Source organism: Corvus brachyrhynchos, unplaced genomic scaffold, assembly GCF_000691975.1.
Source record: "Corvus brachyrhynchos isolate BGI_N302 unplaced genomic scaffold, ASM69197v1 scaffold12, whole genome shotgun sequence".
Classification (NCBI taxonomy): Eukaryota; Metazoa; Chordata; class Aves; order Passeriformes; family Corvidae; genus Corvus; species Corvus brachyrhynchos.
In genome coordinates, this window is record NW_008237885.1 from 3932612 (window position 1) to 3950839 (window position 18228).

The window sequence follows — 18228 nt, forward strand, 5'->3', positions numbered from 1 at the left end:
AAAGGAAAGGGGAAAGGGAAAAGAGAAAAAAGAGAAAAGTGTCCTGAGAATTAATAGCTTCTATTGCCAAACATAGATTAGGATGAAGATACAGTCCTGCTTCTCAAGCTACTGCCACTGACTATTTATTGCTGAGCTCATTGAATGTCTGAGTATTGCAAATACAAGTAAGAAATAAAATTGAGCTAAGGAGACCCTTTCTTTCAATAAAGAATAACAGGGAAACAGTATATGTAACACCCTGTTCTCACTTGTTCATAGCATCTTATTCCCACTTTCTGGTCACATACTAACCCATGAAGTAATTTTTGGCTTCTGTGTCAAAACCCATGACACAGGACACAAATTTGGTATTCCAAATGAGGTTATTTGACAAGACTCTTCTCTACTGCAAATAATTGCTCTTTGGTATGTGCGAAACAAAAGCTGATAAGTTACTTCCTCAAAACCACCAATATTTAGATCTTCCTTACTCATACACAGGATCAGGATCATAGAAAATGTCATACTGAATGGCATAGTCATTATTAGAATCACAGAATAGTTTGAGTTGGAAGAGGACCTTTTAAATGCCATCTAGTCCGCCCACACTTGTACTTGATGAAGCCATGCTGCATGTCTGGAATCACCTCTCTGTTTTCCATATGCCTTAGCACAGCTTCTAGGAGGGTCTGCTCCATGATCTTCCCAGACACAGAGGTGAGGCTGACAGGTCAGTAGTTCCCAAGGTGAGCCTTTCTACCCTTTTTAAATATGGGTACAAGTCTGGCCCCGTCCCAGATACTTCACACAGGAAATCTTTCATTCAGCAGGTACAATGTGTCAAAGGGAAAAAGTTTTTCTTCTAATCTCATTATTATAACATGCCCTGAAGAATGAAAATCAGTTTCTATTTTATAACTCCTGTTTTGTTTTTTTTAAAATGGATTTTGGTACTGTAACGAGATTGTCTCTACGGGGTGTGCGTACATCCATATATTTATGTATGGGAGAAGTCTACAGAAACAGAAGTAGCAGGGGTTTTTATTTCACATCAGTAGCCATGCAATGATTAAATGTGAAGATTCACACATCAAAAATTTGAAGAAAAATACTGTGTTCAGACTTAAAATTTTGCTAACTAAAAAAGGTTAAATATTAATATCTCTATTCAGGTGAAAGACTGTCACATCTCCCATTATCATTTTCATGACTGTTGAAATTTAAGGCATGCAATAAGAAAGGCTCCCTGGCTACAATTGCAAACATGCTGCTTTTAGTGCTGTGTGCCTTCTATGTTCTTATTGATACCTCTGACATTCATGCACGCAAACAACCTGCATAACATGATTATGTATTTCTGTGGTTGTTTGCATTTTTTGATCTCAGTGTTTTATTAAAGGATGGCAGAATTTTCATATTATGCATGCTAAAGGTAAGGTAAAGGAATGTTAGCATTTTTGCACTCTCAGCTAAGACAAGTGGAAAAACTGACAGAAGAGTTGCCTCTCAAAGCTGAGTCATTTGCAGTTCTCATTGCAATTATGAATCTTCCAGTGCCAGCTCTAAGCATAAACATAGAAAACACTGGCTGAGAGCAGCAAATTCTGGGAATGGCCTGGGTGAGCCTATGTCAAGGTACCTGGACACACATCTGTGCCACTCCACAATGGACGCTGTAGGGCTGCACCCGTGGTTATAAGCCATGAAAACCATAGATCATACAGGGCCCTGCCCCTGGATCTGTACTTGACAAAGCTGCTCAAGTGTAGCCCCAGAGTGAAATCAGGAGTCCACCTACTTAAGTTCAGTATCATGACTGAATTTATTGATATTCTACTTCCCTGAATTTCCAAAAAAATATACAGAGTGTTTGTGCCTTTTCTACCACTGTTTTTGGCAGTTTTTTTGACAATCTGTTTTTGAGCTGCACATTTTCTTCATTGCTGCTGTTTTTGTTCAGTTACAGACTTAATTAATCAAGCCCAAACTCAAAAGCTGAGCTTCATTAACTGAAAGATCAGTCTCAGTGTTTCCAATAAAATGCTTGACATCAACTCTAATGATCTTCAGAAGTGTTTAATTCCTTCCAGAGGTACATTTTTCCTCTTCTTGTGTGTTTCTGTTTCAGATGTTAATGGCAGCTTCATTATTAATAACAAGGAAATCGGAAGTCTTTAATGTGATAGTTATGCAAGACAGTTTGAGATTTTATCACAGGTAACATTTGCAAATCTTAGCTCTAACAGCCTGTGGGTGCCTCTGAAAATACTTTGAGTTGTTTGTTTCTCTCTCTTTTTGTGGCTTTTACTGTTATCTAACTGCCAGTGGTCTGAATGAGAGTTATCCACTGATAAAGATTGCTAGAGCCAGATTACTTATTATCTTTATTATTCTGCTTCTCTAAAACAGAGTGACAAATTCAGATTTTCAGATGTTTTCACTTTTTTAGATATTACAGTGTGAGTACTATGTGGTTCAACACTTTAGTTTGCCAAGTGCTTACTCATTTGAACATACTAATGAACTTCCAAAGAATACTAAATTGGTCTGTTACGATGAACAAGGTGCTGAATAAGCCTCCAAAATACTGAGTACTATGTCAGTCATCTTACCTTGTGAGATATGGGGTTTTGTTCTGATAAAAATTAATTGTCCAGCTTCAGAAATGCCTAAATATATAAGTATGTTTAGTTATCTTAAAATTGTCAGTAAATCATATTAGATTTTTTGATCATTTCTATCAACCTAGTTCCATTTAATTAAGAACTTGTGGAATTTTATATGTGATTCTTTCCAGGAAGAAGAGGAGGGGAAGGGTGAGATGGGAATTAGGAGGAGAGATGAGTAGGAGGTGGGAAATGGAATAACAAAAAAATTCTCTTGATACATTTTCTCACTCCTACTTCTGACTAATACAGTTTGGCTTTGAAAAAGTATACTTTGAAAAAGTGCACAATGTTAACTGTGATTAATGCTCACCAGTAGGTCTAGCTAACTTTTTTGGGACTGAAAAAAATGGAGAAATCTAGTGAAAAATTGATGCTGTTGATAAGTATACCTGTGACTCAGAAATGTGGTATAACAGGTTGACTTAAGATAATTGAGAAATTAATTTTACCCTCTGCTGTGTTCTAAGTAAAAAGGCTTCCAAAAGCTTGCTACCTGCTGTCTTTTAATATAGTAATTATGTCTGGGCAGGTTTTTTTCTGCTGTTAATCTATGCCTTGAACAGCCTGATGCCAGTATGTAAATATTAAATTTTCAAACTGGGTGTCAGATAATTTAACTATTTCACCTGGGGAAAGACTGTGAAAGGTAGTACTTGTTTCAGCAGATAAGAATATTGAGTCTCTTTTTACATAATCAGGTAACAGCCAGCTAAAGGCGACTTCTTCCCAATCTTAGAGTTGACCATGCATTTCTCCAGGTTGCACATGATTTTCCATTCCTAAAGGTTGTGGCACAAATGTTTTCAGAAGGGAGAGGAGGATGAATGCTGGTGGCAATAAACTGTCCCTCTTATGAGGAAATGGTATAATGTAGGAACCCAGAGTGCCGAGAATATTTCTCTGCCTGTTTTTATGGGTTCTTACCCCCCTGAACAACATGTTTTAGCTTTAAACCTTGGAAAAAATTACCAACAGTCAGACAAGAACTAGAAAATACAGTGGTGTGAATTACGTGATAGACTACTATGTAAGATTGTCACAGGGTGAAAAATTTAGAGGTTTTGGGCTTCTCTTTACAGTAAATAGATAAGAGTAAAAAATATCAAAATGAAGGATTGTTGTTGTTCTCTAAACCTTCTTCTCCTTCTCCTACTACTCCATATTCTGCAGTAAAAGTAGTTTGGAATGATTGGATAGAAAATTCCGCAGTTCCTAGTCGTGTTACTGAATAATTGGTAGGAAAGTGAAAATAATGTACGTTTTTAGTAACCATTGGTTAAAATATCTTTAAAAGGCTGTGTAAATCTTGATAGAGAGCCTTCACTCCTGCTTTTCTATGCTCTATGCTGTACCTGGGTCACTCTAGTGGCTCTGTTCCTCTGATAAGACTTAATAAACAACTATCTGGAAGCATTGAAACTCCAGGAAAAGTCTCGGTTTATCACTGAAACTCCTTGCAAGGACTTTCAGCAGATTCTCTCCCATCTGGAGGGACTTGATTTATGGCACAGTTCAGTGTCAGTATAATTTTTTTTCTATGAAATATTTAAATGTATACTGGTGTAGGATCTTTAGTTTCGCCTGATAGCACAAGATTGTGACAAACTCACTGCTAACTTTCCACTGATTGAAAAGCTTCAGGCATGCAGAAGCATGGGAGCCTCACACTGGATAGATCAATAGCCATTAAATTCATAGAGACAACTACTGTGAAGCTATTTTTTTTTTTGTTCTTTCTGCAACCAAACCCTGTAAGTCATTGTGGACAGCAAGAAAAAGGATGCCTTAAGGTCACTAGAAAATGGGATTTGGAATCCATTGCAACTGTTCTCCTTATCCAAATGGTGTATACCAATCAATGTCATATACCAAGCAATATAACATCTTCTGATCCAGAAGTGTAGTGGAGATCCTGCAGTTCTGCATGTGTAACACATCTGGTGGCCTTCCAGGCTCTGCTCCACTGGCAGGACTGTGAATGGTGTACTCAGGTATGCAGCGCCTTCTCTTCATCAAGGAAAAGCAGTGGGCTTTTCCTCAGGTTGTGAGCTAAAATAAAAACTAGCTTTTATTGGGCATGTCTGGGTTGACCTCAGCACTGGAATTTCAGTATTCTTTGATCCCTTTTTTAGCCTTCTTTTAAATTTTAAGAAATATATAATGAAGCTATGCATTGTATTGCAAGAGCAAGTAGTGGTTCCAGTTGACAATAGCTCATTTGTATATTACAAGAAAGAGTGGCGAAAGACTGAACTAAAACCCACTCTTTTTGCCTAGATCCTTTATATCTTGAGACCAAATAAAGTCAACTAGAAAATCATAGAATGCTGTTTCTCTGATTTTTTTAAAAAATCCTATTCAGTATTTACCTACTCTTAAGAAGAAATTAGTAGTCCTATTTACACAAGGATAACGTTCTGAAACAAAATTATGAAAAGATGTGGGTAGCCTTTCATTTAAATGCCACCATCATTTTCTTAAAGCTCCAAACAGTCTTTCTTCTCGTCTTTGGAATGGCTTATAAAGTGTATAACTAACTTCAGAAGTTCCAAATTTAATTGACCTATAGGGATAATGATAACTTTCAAATCTCACTGAGTGGCCCTCTCCAAAAATCAGCTCTTTACCATTATGGTGCCGTTTTTATTTTACTGTGCCAACTGCTTTCTGACTTATTCTTTGGAGACTCTGTAAAAAGGTTATATTAGAAACGAAAAAAATCAAACCCCAGAAATACAATACCAAAGCCCTGAAAGCACTTGAATAATATGAAAAATGAGTTATTAAGTAAAGATACAGTAAAGAGAATTATTGCTTGATGGAGTGTAATTCAGTAGAAGAGAAATAAAATTATATTTGAATTGCAATTTACTAAAACTTTCCTTTTATTTTGCATGTGAATTATAGTTTCAGAGTAGGAAATTATAGTTTGATAAGGAAAAGATATAATGAATAATTAAATATATTGAATCTGTTTTGAGTAAAAGTTGGATGCTCTCTCTCTTCAGTTGCTTTAAATACATGTTATGTTGCTGTTTTCTGTCAGGAATGCACTGTATAGGTCTGTAGAGACTTCTTTGATCCTCTATTTGGGAAACGGTTGCCACACAGAATTTTTGTTATTTCCTAGCTGTTGAAGTAGTATCTTTGCAGCAATGTTTAGTTCAAGATATTCAAGTAGTATCCAGGGGAGGCTGATTACATGACAGAAAGTTCCTTCTTTGCTCCTACCTGTTTAAGATTAAAATCTTTGCTTCACACAGTCTCCTTAAATATTTATTTATTTATTTTTAATAGATTGCTGTCTTTTCCATGTAAAAGTAAGTTATGTCGGACAAAAATCTTGTCTTGTGCAGCCTCAGGGGCTATTAAACTAGAGCGTGTTGAAAAAGGAGGGCTTCATCATTATCTTGTTGCTTATGAAGTCATTTGCATGCGTGCAAAGGAGGCAGAAAATGCTACTGTTTTGTTATGAGTAATACAGAGAAATAAATAGGTGCAGCTGCAGCTGTGCTATTAATGGTAGGGAATTGTGCTTCTCCATGACCACTATTATACTGAGTAAGTAGAAGCTGGTATATTGAGTTGATAGTCATGTTATCTTGAGTTATTCTGCTCTTGATTTATAGTTTGCAAGTAGTGCAGAATCAGCCATAAGGCATCGGGGCAACATAGGATGATGAATTTGAAAGAGTTAGAAGTTTAACTATTTAATGAACTAAAGTTTGTGTTTTATTCCTGTAGATAAGTATTATTTGTTCAATGAAGTTGGCAACATGAGAAAAATCAATATTTTTCAGATAATAATAAATTCTTGTACCTTAGTATTTTTTTTAAATGAATGATTAATTTCTTGGGTATGTGCTTTACAGGTTATTAAAAATGGACAGAAAGAAAAGGTGATAGTCTGTTGATGTGACTTCTATATGTACACAACTGAGCTGTAATTTATCCATGACTAGCAGAAGTCCTGGAGACCTTGTGATAGTTCTCTGACAACATCAACTCAATGCTCAATGGCTCAAAATGCAGAACAGTGTTAGGAAATGTTAGACCTATTGGGAAAGGACATCATTGTGCTATGGTGTATCCACTACATACAATGTATATATGTTATTTTATATATATATATATTTAAAACAACATACAATCACCCACATCTTGATTAATGTATGCAGTAAAGTCCACAGGATTTAAGTAGGACAAGAAAGGCCCACAACAAAATTAGGGAAGATAAGAAACATAAGGCAACGTGGGTCGAGATATGGAAGAGTTTCAGAGAGAAGGAGCTTTGTAGAAAAAGTCTCTTTACTGAAAAGAAATTCAAGGTGTCCCCCAATGAAATAATTGCACAGTAGATTTTAAAATGGCAGGAAGTTTGGGGTTTTTTTCTCTACAGAGACAAAACATTAAGTTATAGGACTCATCTGTGACAAGGCATTCTGGAAACAGAAAGTGTGTGTTAGTCCAAATAATAGTACTGAACAAAATCATCTATCAAGCACAGTGTTCTGGAGTCAACATCTGAACCTGGAAATCCTAAACCAGAGGATTTCTAGAATTTGGAAAGATGTACCTGTGGAACCTTTTCATACACATTTCACCTTAACATCTGCTAGTGGCAAATGTGAGGATTATAGGATAGGAGGATGCAATGACTGCTGCTCTACTGCTAAATAAATCATGGTAAGAGACCTTCCTCTGGCCTTGAGGCCAAGTGTTACATCTTGGCTGAAACCAAACTTCACTTGGCTCTGCATCTCTTCTGGGCTTCATGCCATGCTTTTTTGTTCCTAGAAAATAGTTATAATTTTGTGGGTGTTTTGTTTATTTGGGTTTTTTTTCTTTTTGTTTTTCAGTTCAGAGTGTTTGAAACAACATGAGGACAGTTCACTGGTATTTTCGTACCACAAGTCTGAGAATACCTTTTACAAGGTATTTACAAGGTCTGGGATGTGTCACAAGGGTCAGCAGGGACACTTCAGTCTCTGCAAGTCCTGTTGAGATACAGTGTGTGAAGGGAGCCAAGCCTGATGCAGTCTAATTCAGACTACATATTAGGAATGGCAGACAGCATGTGATGTCTACTGATCTTTGCCTAGGCACTGCCCCAGGGGATGCTACTTGGCACAGCTTAAACCTCACCTCTGTAGCTAAGGGTTAAGCAGTTCAGGTGATGGAAGCACCACTGCTCAAGCTTCTTGCCTTGAGTGTTTAGCAGTATTTTGGATGCACAGACTGATGCCTTGCTTTCCCAGTGAGGTTATAGCATAGCTTCTGTTTGAGTTTCTGGGGAAGGTAACTTGAAAATATGATGTGTTTACTTTTTATCCGAAGGGAAATCCTGGCATAAGTTTTTGTGGTGGGGTCAAACATGGTTGAATATTATATTATTCATAAAGACATGTTTATTCTTTGAAGCTGTTTCAAGTTAGGGCAAGCTAACCATCTAGTTCCTTATCCCTAGATTTTTAAATCCTTGTATGGAGTTCCCCCTAGCACCTTCTTTGCTTTTTCTGTAGAATATATAACTTTTATTAGTCTGCTGTCCCAGAAAAACCCTTGAAAAATGATTTAATATAGTCTGTCCTTCTTTTTTGTGTCTTGGAGATGTGTCATGTACAGGCCAGAGTACCTTACAGTTTGTCTAAAACATCATAGGAAAACAGAAATTGTGTGTAACTTGTCAGTGAGTTTCACTATGGTCTGTATTTCTACTCCAGTGCATTTTCAAGTTATTTTATTCAGTGGAATACAGATTTCAGTCAACAGGTACAGTTAAGTTTTATGCAGAACTAGGGTTTTACCAGGACAAAGAACTGAGAAGTTTAGCAGTGTATGTAAGTGAAGCTGTGGACAAAATAAATTGTTTATCTGATCTAGCAGAAAAAATACCTATGTTGGGATATGGTTGAGGCAGTTTAAAACAAGGACACAGCAAAGTAGGATTTTTGAGCTTTCTCAAAAATTAGTTGGAAAATAATTATTTTTATTTGGTTGAGAGCCTTAAAATGATGCTGAATGCAGCTGCAGGGACATTGGAGATGGCAATGACTACATGAAGAAAGGGACACTCTCCTCTCTAAGGCCAGGCCAGATGAGCATCCTTGGCTCATGAAGGGTACTGGCCTTCGCAAGCAAGATGTGTCACTTGTGACAGTAGCAAGTCTTGTGTCTTGAATGTCTTGAGAGTCAGAAGTTGCCCAGGAGCCAGAGACTTTCCACCCTTGCATTACAAGAAAGGTGGACTGCAAAAGAAGCAGAAATTTCAGACTACAGAAAAAAAACTGGAAGGCAAACCAGAGTGCTGACCCCAATTTTCACTTGTGCCACGCAGCAAAAATGAACACACAAAAAATGAAGAAAGCATTGGACACTGCAGAAAGAAGGTAAACTGGAAAGAGACTTATTTACAAGGTAGAAAAATGATGGATGCCTACACTGAAAAAAACCCCAACCCAGCAACTGAAAAGACAAACAAATAACCCCCCTGATGTTAAAATTTAATCCAGGAGACTTCATGTTTCATTTAATTTTGAAAAGCTTAAGTGTAAGTGTTAGAGAGAAGAGCACTACACAAAACAGTATCTCTTGCTTCTCAACAATATGTAGTCTCTGTGGCAGCTCCCTTGAAATCCCTCAGTTCACCCCATGAAACGAATGTTGCATTGTTCTTGGAGCACATTAGTTGTCTGCAGGCTCCATCTCAGCTATTCTTTGAATTCAGCAAGGCACTGAAGTACTACTCCAGGTATTTTCCTGGTGATTCAGGACTACAGCAGGTGTAATTAAGCTTGGGCATGCTGGTAGGAAACCCAGGACTGCTCTTACAGTATGTGTGCACTGTAAATGAAGCTCCTGTTGTTATAAAAGAGTCTGTTTTCAGTATCCTGCAATTCCTATTGCAGCACAGGACTGCTGTGCAGCAGGGAATCCTTTTAGGTAACGGCAATGAGAACTGACTATGATGGGTCGCTTGACGTGTATGCAGGACCTGGGTAAGGAGTTCAAACAGTAAGATTACAGGTTTTTGAAGCCATGAATACCTAAGTTAACTCTTTGATGCTTACAGTGAGGATTTTCTGATACTTAAACAGCACCAAAATAATTCATGTTAACAGTGGGATTGTTATTATTCCAAAAAAATTTACAGAGATTGTATGTGAACTCCTGGACTGTACAAGGGTGCTATGTCAGAGTGCATGGTGCGTTGTCAGAGGAACTTGCTTGGTATTGAGGTTTTGTCTGAGGAAAGCCCTAGTGGCATTTGTCTGTAGTTGTGTGTCTAAATTGCAACTGCCCTAATTTAAATAAGTAACTGTTTCTGGTAAAGTTAAATCTGACTGATATGCATACAGATATGACTGTGCATATAACTGACATTAAAACTAAAATCTCCTTACATGCCTCTTTAAGAATATAGATTGTTGCAGATTTAATTTTCCTCATGAAAATTCAATGGATGGATTTTGCTATCCTTAGAGCAAAACTCCAATTCCAGAATTTTTAGAAGAGCTGTAAAAGTCCACTTATACTCTGGATGCAGCACCCACTGAACTGATCTTAGGGAGAGCAGAATATTTGCTTTCTTTGAAGCCAGTTCTATAAGAACATATAGTAAGCATGGTACATTCAGTTGCATAATGGCCTTTTATTCATTTAGGTCCCAGTTCACCAGGGTACTGAAGGAGATATATTGCTTCAAATGCTCAAGTAGTCCCCATGAAATTAAAGAAGGTGTGCCTGCAGTTAACTACCTGCTAAAATTCCCTAATGAATAAAATCTTAGAATATGAGCTGCTTTTTCAGAGACTTTATATATAATTAACCTCTTTTATGCAACTGTGCAGCTTTAGAGTACTACTGAAATGCAGAATTAGAATCATGCAGCCTGAGAAAATAATTTGGTTGCCATACGGGATGTGCCCATATCAGCAAGAACTTTGACAGGATCTCTTTTCTCTGAACTAGACCAAAACTCCTCTATCCTCTGCATACTCAAAGTCATGAACATAGGAGCATTAAAAGTGAAATACTGTATGAAAAGAGACATATTTTCTGTGTAGTTAAAAATACTGTGAATGACTTTATGGGTAGATATTATGTAGAGTGCATCAGTGTTAGTGTTTGCTCTTAGATAAGTGTTGTTTTCCTTGATGTTATCATAAAAAAACCAGTCCTGCAACTCTAGGCCACTGCTATTGGAACAGTTTATTAGGCAGGAATAAACTGTCTGAAATTAAATAAACTTCTAAAGCCAACAGAACAAAAAAAAAAGAAGCCGTCAGTAAATGACACAAGATGCTGCTTGCTATTCTATTCCCTTCAGAGAATCTCTACTTGAAAATGGGAATGTCTGGACGTCTCAGGTAAATTTAACAAACAAAACCAATGAAATTCAACATTAACATCAAATATAGCTTCTGGTCCTTAAAAAAACCCCCTTGAAAATAGAACACAGCTCTTATATTTTGCAATCAGAGGAACAGATATAATTCCTTCACCCACTCTAACATTGCTGTGATTCAGTCTGAGTTCAAAATGACCATTAGAATCCCCAAATCCCAGACTTTTTTCATTTGTTATCTCTCCATCACTTTTGTGATTAAGGTAGTTTGCTAAAATAGTGGCTGAAATGTTCTGAGTCTCACAATAGCAGGTAAATTGAACCTTAATGTGCTGGTTGCAGAGGGGTAATGACAGTACAAATTGTGACCAGATTTGTAATCTTTCTCTACAGCTGTATCAGGAAATGAGCCAGTTTGAAGCAAAATTCTAGTCAGCAGCTCTTTGATGAAGCATGAAGACAACTTTAGAGTGTAGGTCAGTTTTGGAGATCATACTGGTTTATTAGTTTTTTTATTTCTTTACTTTTGGTTTTGGGACAAATTTGCTCATTGAATTTAGAATACTTTAACTAAAAATAAGACAAGCACTATGGACAAAAAATCCCCTCAAAGCCAGCTTTCTTAATGAAAGCCATAAGAGCATTGTGATAGTTTGCCAGTGCTTCAGCTTCTGCTCTTTGCCTGCCTGGTGTGTGGGGACAGTGGGCCCTCTCGCAGCAGAGTGGGTGGGGTTCCTTTCCCAAATGCAGACTCCTACGTGTGCTCTAATTGCCCGGGGCCCCTTTCTAGGGTGCAGCTCATCTTATCCTAATTTGCAGGTCTGAAATAAATGGCAAGGATTGTGCTCAAGAATTGCCTATTTGTCTCCCTGGATTTTCACAGCATCTGCAGTGAGCAGCTCATGCTGTTGGCATCCCAGGTTAGGTGAGACAAACCGTGTCCTTTGCAACAACAGAGCATCGTGCACGCAAGGGATAGGTCTTAGGGCAGGGGGAGGCTGGATGGTTGCAGGGCTGTATAATGAATATTACTTCCTTTCAGATAGCTAGACATTGCTGTAGGCTGCGTGTGGTTTACCCCCTTGCTGATTTGCTCTATGTTTAAGCATTTGCACAGAAAATAAAATAAAACAGTAATGATAATAATGATATCTTCTTTTGTGTTGAGTTTTGCATCTGTGCTCAGTGGCCACAGTCTTTGTCGGTGTTGTGTCATTGACTTTTAATCAGTAATGACAAATTTTAGGCTTTTAGAAATACTCATTCTGAGGCAGAAGGGTTTACACAACATTTCCTGTCAAGGGACATCATCTTTCTGCTCATTTTTTCTACTACTAGTAATGTTTCATGCCATAATCCTTATCTTTGAGGAAGAAACACCTAGGTTTTAATACATGTAAGGGACTGTGCAGGACGAGCTATCTCTTTTTAATACACCATTACAAAGTGGGCTCATTTATGTGGCAGATTTACGGATCTACTGTGGAATCCATCACCTCTAGTCTACATTTTCATTGAACGAAGCACATGCCAGAGCAGAATGCCTGACATGAAGTTGCACACTTACCATAACCGTGCACAGAGCAGACAAGACTATTATAAGGAACTAATTACTTTTCAAAACTGATTTTAATAACTTCTTCAGTGCTTTCCCTAAAAAATAAAAATGCCGACAAATTTCCTGTTCTCTATTTGACTGTCCCTTACTCATCCTGCCCCCTCTGCTGGCTGATAAGTGCAGAATCACTTTTCACATGGCCTTGGTAGGTAGCGCCTGAAGACTATATTCTATGGATGAGAGTGCTATGAAATACACGGGAATTCAGGAGCAGCTGTCCTACACTATGTAAAATGAATTTTTTTTCCTATGCTGAGAATTTTATAGGTAATTTTCTCAGTTAAAACCCAGGAAGACCTTTTGTAACACGGATAGCAAAGCACAGATGATGAGTTTAGAAGATTTTGAAGTATTGCTTTCTCCTTGAGAGTCTTCATGTTCTAAAACATGGGTGTGTAATCAGCTGGGTACTCCCTGTAGTGCCATCCTCAACAGAAAAGGGGGTGCTTTTGCAGTCTAGGAATAATTGCAGTAGGTGTGTGCCATCTATGCAGTCCCTGTGGAAGGGGGGATTCCAAAGGAGAAAGGATTCACCAACTCAATAATTAATTTTCTCCACAGGAGTAGCACAAAGCAGATTCCTTTCCTTTCCTTTCCTTTCCTTTCCTTTCCTTTCCTTTCCTTTCCTTTCCTTTCCTTTCCTTTCCTTTCCTTTCCTTTCCTTTCCTTTCCTTTCTTTTTCTTTTTCTTTTTCTTTTTCTTTTTCTTTTTCTTTTTCTTTTTCTTTTTCTTTTTCTTTTTCTTTTTCTTTTTCTTTTTCTTTTTCTTTTTCTTTTTCTTTTTCTTCTTTCTTTTTCAGTGGGAAACCATGATTGATATTTGTGTTTTATTTGGGATAATTAATTTAATCTGAAATCTGATAAAATACACATAGAGATTCTAAAGAATCCTGAGAAAGTAGCTATGCAGCTTGTTTTAACAATAGATATTGAAAATACATTGAACAATCCAGCTATTGACCTTTTTTTTCTTATAGCCTCATAGTACAACATAAGGTGAATGATTCTGCTATACTGCCCTTGTAACTAGAAGCAATAAATTTCACTGACCAGGGATTAGAGAAAAGAGAGTGGAGGGAATTAGTCCACTCTTTGTGATTGTAACAGTTGACATTTTTATTTTCAAAGGATCTCTGGCTTTGCTGCAGTCTCTAGTGGTAACCCTGAGACCTGATAATATGTTAGCAAAGAGTCCTTTTATAACGTAGTCCTGTCTTCTTGACACCAAGATACTCAGCAGGCTGCTCCTTTTCTCATGGTTTCCTCAGCTGTAGTTTAATTTAAGTGACATATTTAAACCACAAGCCAGCCTGGGATGGAGTCTTCAGAAATATACATATTTTTAATATAATTTTTTTATATTTTTGTCTTGTACTACCAACTTGTTTTATGTTCAATTTTGAAGAAAGGCCCCAAAGACAGAGGTGTCTAGAAGGTCACCAGTTACCCTATAAGTCATCTGCTATAATTTGCAGCAAATTGCTGGGCCAAATTTAGCCCTTTTTTGAACAAGAATAGTCTTGGTCTCAGTGGCAAAACCAGTAGTAAGGTTTATACATGCACACAGCACACAAATTTGAGTTCTGTGTTAGAAATAGAGACAGTAAGCCTTGGATCAATATTTGGAAGATAAAAAACAGATGGAACTTTCCTCTCTACCACACTGCTTTTAATGGGGAATAATCCACTTGTTCCTGCTTTTTGTGCTTAACTTCAATTATTACGAAAATTAGCAGTGGGCTGAGCAAGCTACTGCAAACTACCTTTTTTGCCTGAGGGAGATACTGCAACTGTATGAGAGAAAGGGTGTTTGTGTGCTCACTATGTGGACTGAAAAAATAAAAAAACCCAAATGGTAGGTGGCATCCAGACCAATATGTGCTGTAAGAGTCCTTCATAGTGGTAAATGAAAAAAATATTTACTTTATCTAGTCTTAAAATCTTAAATATTTTTTGGGAATTATTGTTGGAGGAGAAAAAGGGAAGCATAGTGTTTTCATTTACTTAAGTAAGAGAGACTTACTTTAAATTGACAAATGTCTTTTCAGCTTCTGTGTGTAGGAAGAGTTAGAAAAGTTTGGTCATATGTAGTTTCTCGCATGTGCACGCTTCACTTGAAATGTGAACAGAACCAGGCACTCCCCCACCATGACCCTGGACATTTCAACTGCATTCAGCCATGATTTCAGAGCAATTCTCTCCACAAGTACTGAAGTTCCAATGCCAGCTGGTGTCACACAGTGTTTAAGGAAGGGCTCTTCTGAAATGGAAAGAGCAGATAGAAAAGGCATAGATAGAAATTCTCCTAATAAGGAAAACCTAATAAGGAAAAAATAAGAAAATTAAAGGTTATTTCTTAGATGACACGTCTTCTGCTGGAGTAGGAGTAGTTTTCTGTTGAAATTAGTGTCTAGTACCTGAAACACACAGGTGGTTAACAGTGTGGCATTGAGATGACTGATGCTATCTGCAATTCAAATCCCCTTTCTGCAGAGGGAGGGGGGTAGGGTCAGAGAAAGAAATTCCTCTTAATGCAAACTTGGATAGAAGCCTTATATGCAGTTATACAGGTCACTGCCTTCTGCATTTTTATAGTAGCAAATTTCTAAACCATGCTGTACTTACTCTGCTGTTCAGAAATATACAGTAAATCCCCTAGAGACTATACTGAATTTCTAGGACAGGTATGTCTATTGCAAAATGTGATTGGATTTTGAATATTCTCAACATCTTCTAATGTGCTTTTATTAACACTGAGCCTTCTTGAACTTGTCAGTATATTCTATGATGTTAAATGAGGCATTGTATTTGCATAAACTAGTCCATGCGTTTCCCCGACTTACCTCAGCTGGAGCCCTCATTATTCGGGTAATGTAGCTTCCTGTCATGTTTGGGAGGGATTCTTGTCAAAAAGAATTAATTCAGACACTCTGTTCATATTGGATCTTTCAGCAAAAGATAGGCCTTTTTCCATTAGTATGCTCTCTTTTTTTTTTCCCTTCATATCTTTTTTTTTTCAGCAGAACTGGACGCAGCAGTACACAAGAGAGCTCGAGTTTTACAGTGAGTACCCAAGAAGAAGCAGCAAGTGGGACTGAAATGAGCTGCCTGGCCTGAGACTACATTTTGAATCCAGGTGATGTGTGATGTATATCATCCTCTACTCACCTATTCCCCAGTCTCCATGAAAGAGAAGAAGATGGTTATCTGAGCCAGGAATGAATGGCAGCATCTCCCTGATCCAGGAGTGGAAAACAAGCATCTTGAAGGATGAAACACCCATCTGAAAACAGCCAATTGCATTGGCCTGTCTTGTTGCCAACAGTGTTAGCAAAAAAAAAAAAAAATCCCCTATGTCTTTTTCCTTCCCAGGAAAACATAAGTAAATAATGAAAGTAACTTTGCCCATTCTGGTATTTTAGTGAAAGAGACCAGCATGATAATTGGACTTGAAGGGTGAGAACTGAGAGTTAACCAAGAGCAGAAGAGAAAAAGAACAGACTACATTTTTCTTGATATAATTGCCCCAAATGGTACATTATATGTTCACATTTCAAAAGCACTTCTGAGCAATATATTAAAAAAAAAAAAAAAAAAAAAAGAACATGAACTTCAATGCTTATATAAAAATATATGTATTCTATATATATTCCTGAAACAGTTGACATATTTCAAATGAAACACATTCTGTAAAAGTTCCTCTTTCTCAATATCATTGTCTTTTTCAAGGTAGAGGTCTCATTCATGAGACATCCTTGTACACAAAGAACAATATAAAAAATTATACTTATTGTGTGCATAAGAATTGTTAAATAAATTAAATTGATACCTTGAAAATGAAAAATATTATCTTCCCTGGTTGAAATAGATTAGAAGGATATTTTGTGATTACAAAAAAAGAATTCTCACATCTGTAATGTGGCTTAAGGTTTATTCAGTTTGCAGATGGTCTTCTTCAGGCATTAATCTGTTAAAGGGTAGCACTCAAGTCTCTGTTGTGTGGTAAGATGAAGATGTCTACCTTTGAATGTTGCAAAGGAGAAGCACTGAAGTAACAATGCCTCTGTGAGGGCTTGTCACAGTCTTATTCCAAGTTGACTTGATTTTGTTTTAATGCTCTTCTTCATACAGGATTCTAAAAAATGGTCTTTGAAGCCTAAGGAAGCCATCTTGGTTTTCCCCAAAGCTGATGAGAAATCATAAGGAGGAGCTGAATTAAGTGTTTTGGATTTGATGATCTCTTCCAACTCAGAACATTCTGTGAACCCGTGAACAGCTGAAGAAGCTTCTTCCTGTTCAGGATCTGGGTCCGTTGATGGGTGTGCAATAAGGAATGTGGCCAAATCTGCCCAAGCAAATGCTAAATTTTTGCCTGTGTTCTAAAGAAAGCTCCACGAATACAGCACTAGTATCTCTGACACCACTTCTTTTCCCAGGTGATGTTATTACTGGCCTGATTAGGTAAAAGAATCTGATGACTGTGTGCCACTGCAGTCAGTTCATGCAAATTTGGTCTCTGCTGCTAAATAGGACAGTCAGAAAAAGATCCATGGCCTCAAAGCCTATAGACATGCATATATACAGTTGGACTAGTTCAGCACAGGTCCACAGAGAAAGTTGAAAAATGGTATAGATGATAGGGAAATCAGTGTTTGAATGTGGACATATCTATAGGGGCTGCCCAACAACAAAATCACACCACAACTCAGAGTCACTTTTTTTTACACTATTTCTGGATACATTAATGAGATTTTAAAGCTGGAATTATATTTATATATTAAGAGAAGTATGCAAGCACTAAAAAAAGTCCAACAGTTCATACCTTTGCTATGATGCTTATAATTGTTACTCATATGCAATCTCCCAGTGGTGCCACTCTAAAATTATAGGCTCAATTTCTTCATGCTGTTTGAATTCCCATTTTTAAAATTACAGCAAGTAAAAAATATGTTTTCCAATCTATAGATCTATATATTTTTATAGTACATCTATGAATTCATCCCTTTTTTATTGGTATTCCTTTTTTAAAAATCTTTAGTCTTAATTTTTGCATTTAGTTTATTTATTTGGTTTTTTTTTTTTTTTAATTTAAAGACAATCTAATCTTTCTATTTTGGTTCAAGTAGGAGGCCAGCAGTATTTTTTCTTACAGTAGGTGGCAGATGCAGACTACATAATTCTTTGTAATTTTGTAAATATCTCAACTAGAGGATTATTCTATTTTCTAAAAATCTGTATTAATGTTTAGGAGCACCTGCATGTTAAAAATGTTATTCCCTCCTAATATTTTTTTTTAAGTACTGATGAACTCTCACAATGCCTTAAATATTCTTCATAATAATTAAATCACGGGTTAGAAAGAGAATGGATTGGAATTAAATGATTTCTGCTGCATTAACCTTGAAGTAAAACTTGTTCATTTCTCATGTTTTGATTTTCCTGGAGTTAAGAGTGAGCAAAAATGTTTCTGTAAAAGAACAGTTGTTTTCATATATATAACAAGCACTACACTAGATCTCATAAGCAATACGTTGTCTGAAGCTGTTTTAATTTCTTCTAGTGCCTTTATGCAACAATACAGAGACCCTTCTGATTAGAATAGATTTACAATTG

The 18228-nt window shown here is 37.0% G+C and overlaps 1 long non-coding RNA gene across 1 annotated transcript in view; it reads left to right on the forward strand.

Moving 5' to 3' along the window:
- Positions 1-15992, forward strand: part of LOC108446311 — a 28303-nt gene extending 12311 nt beyond the window's left edge. Inside the window, exon 3 of the long non-coding RNA XR_001861464.1 lies at positions 15639-15992. This is a non-coding gene — a long non-coding RNA (uncharacterized LOC108446311). The remainder of the gene's footprint in view (positions 1-15638) is intronic.
- Positions 15993-18228: the final 2236 nt, after the last annotated feature.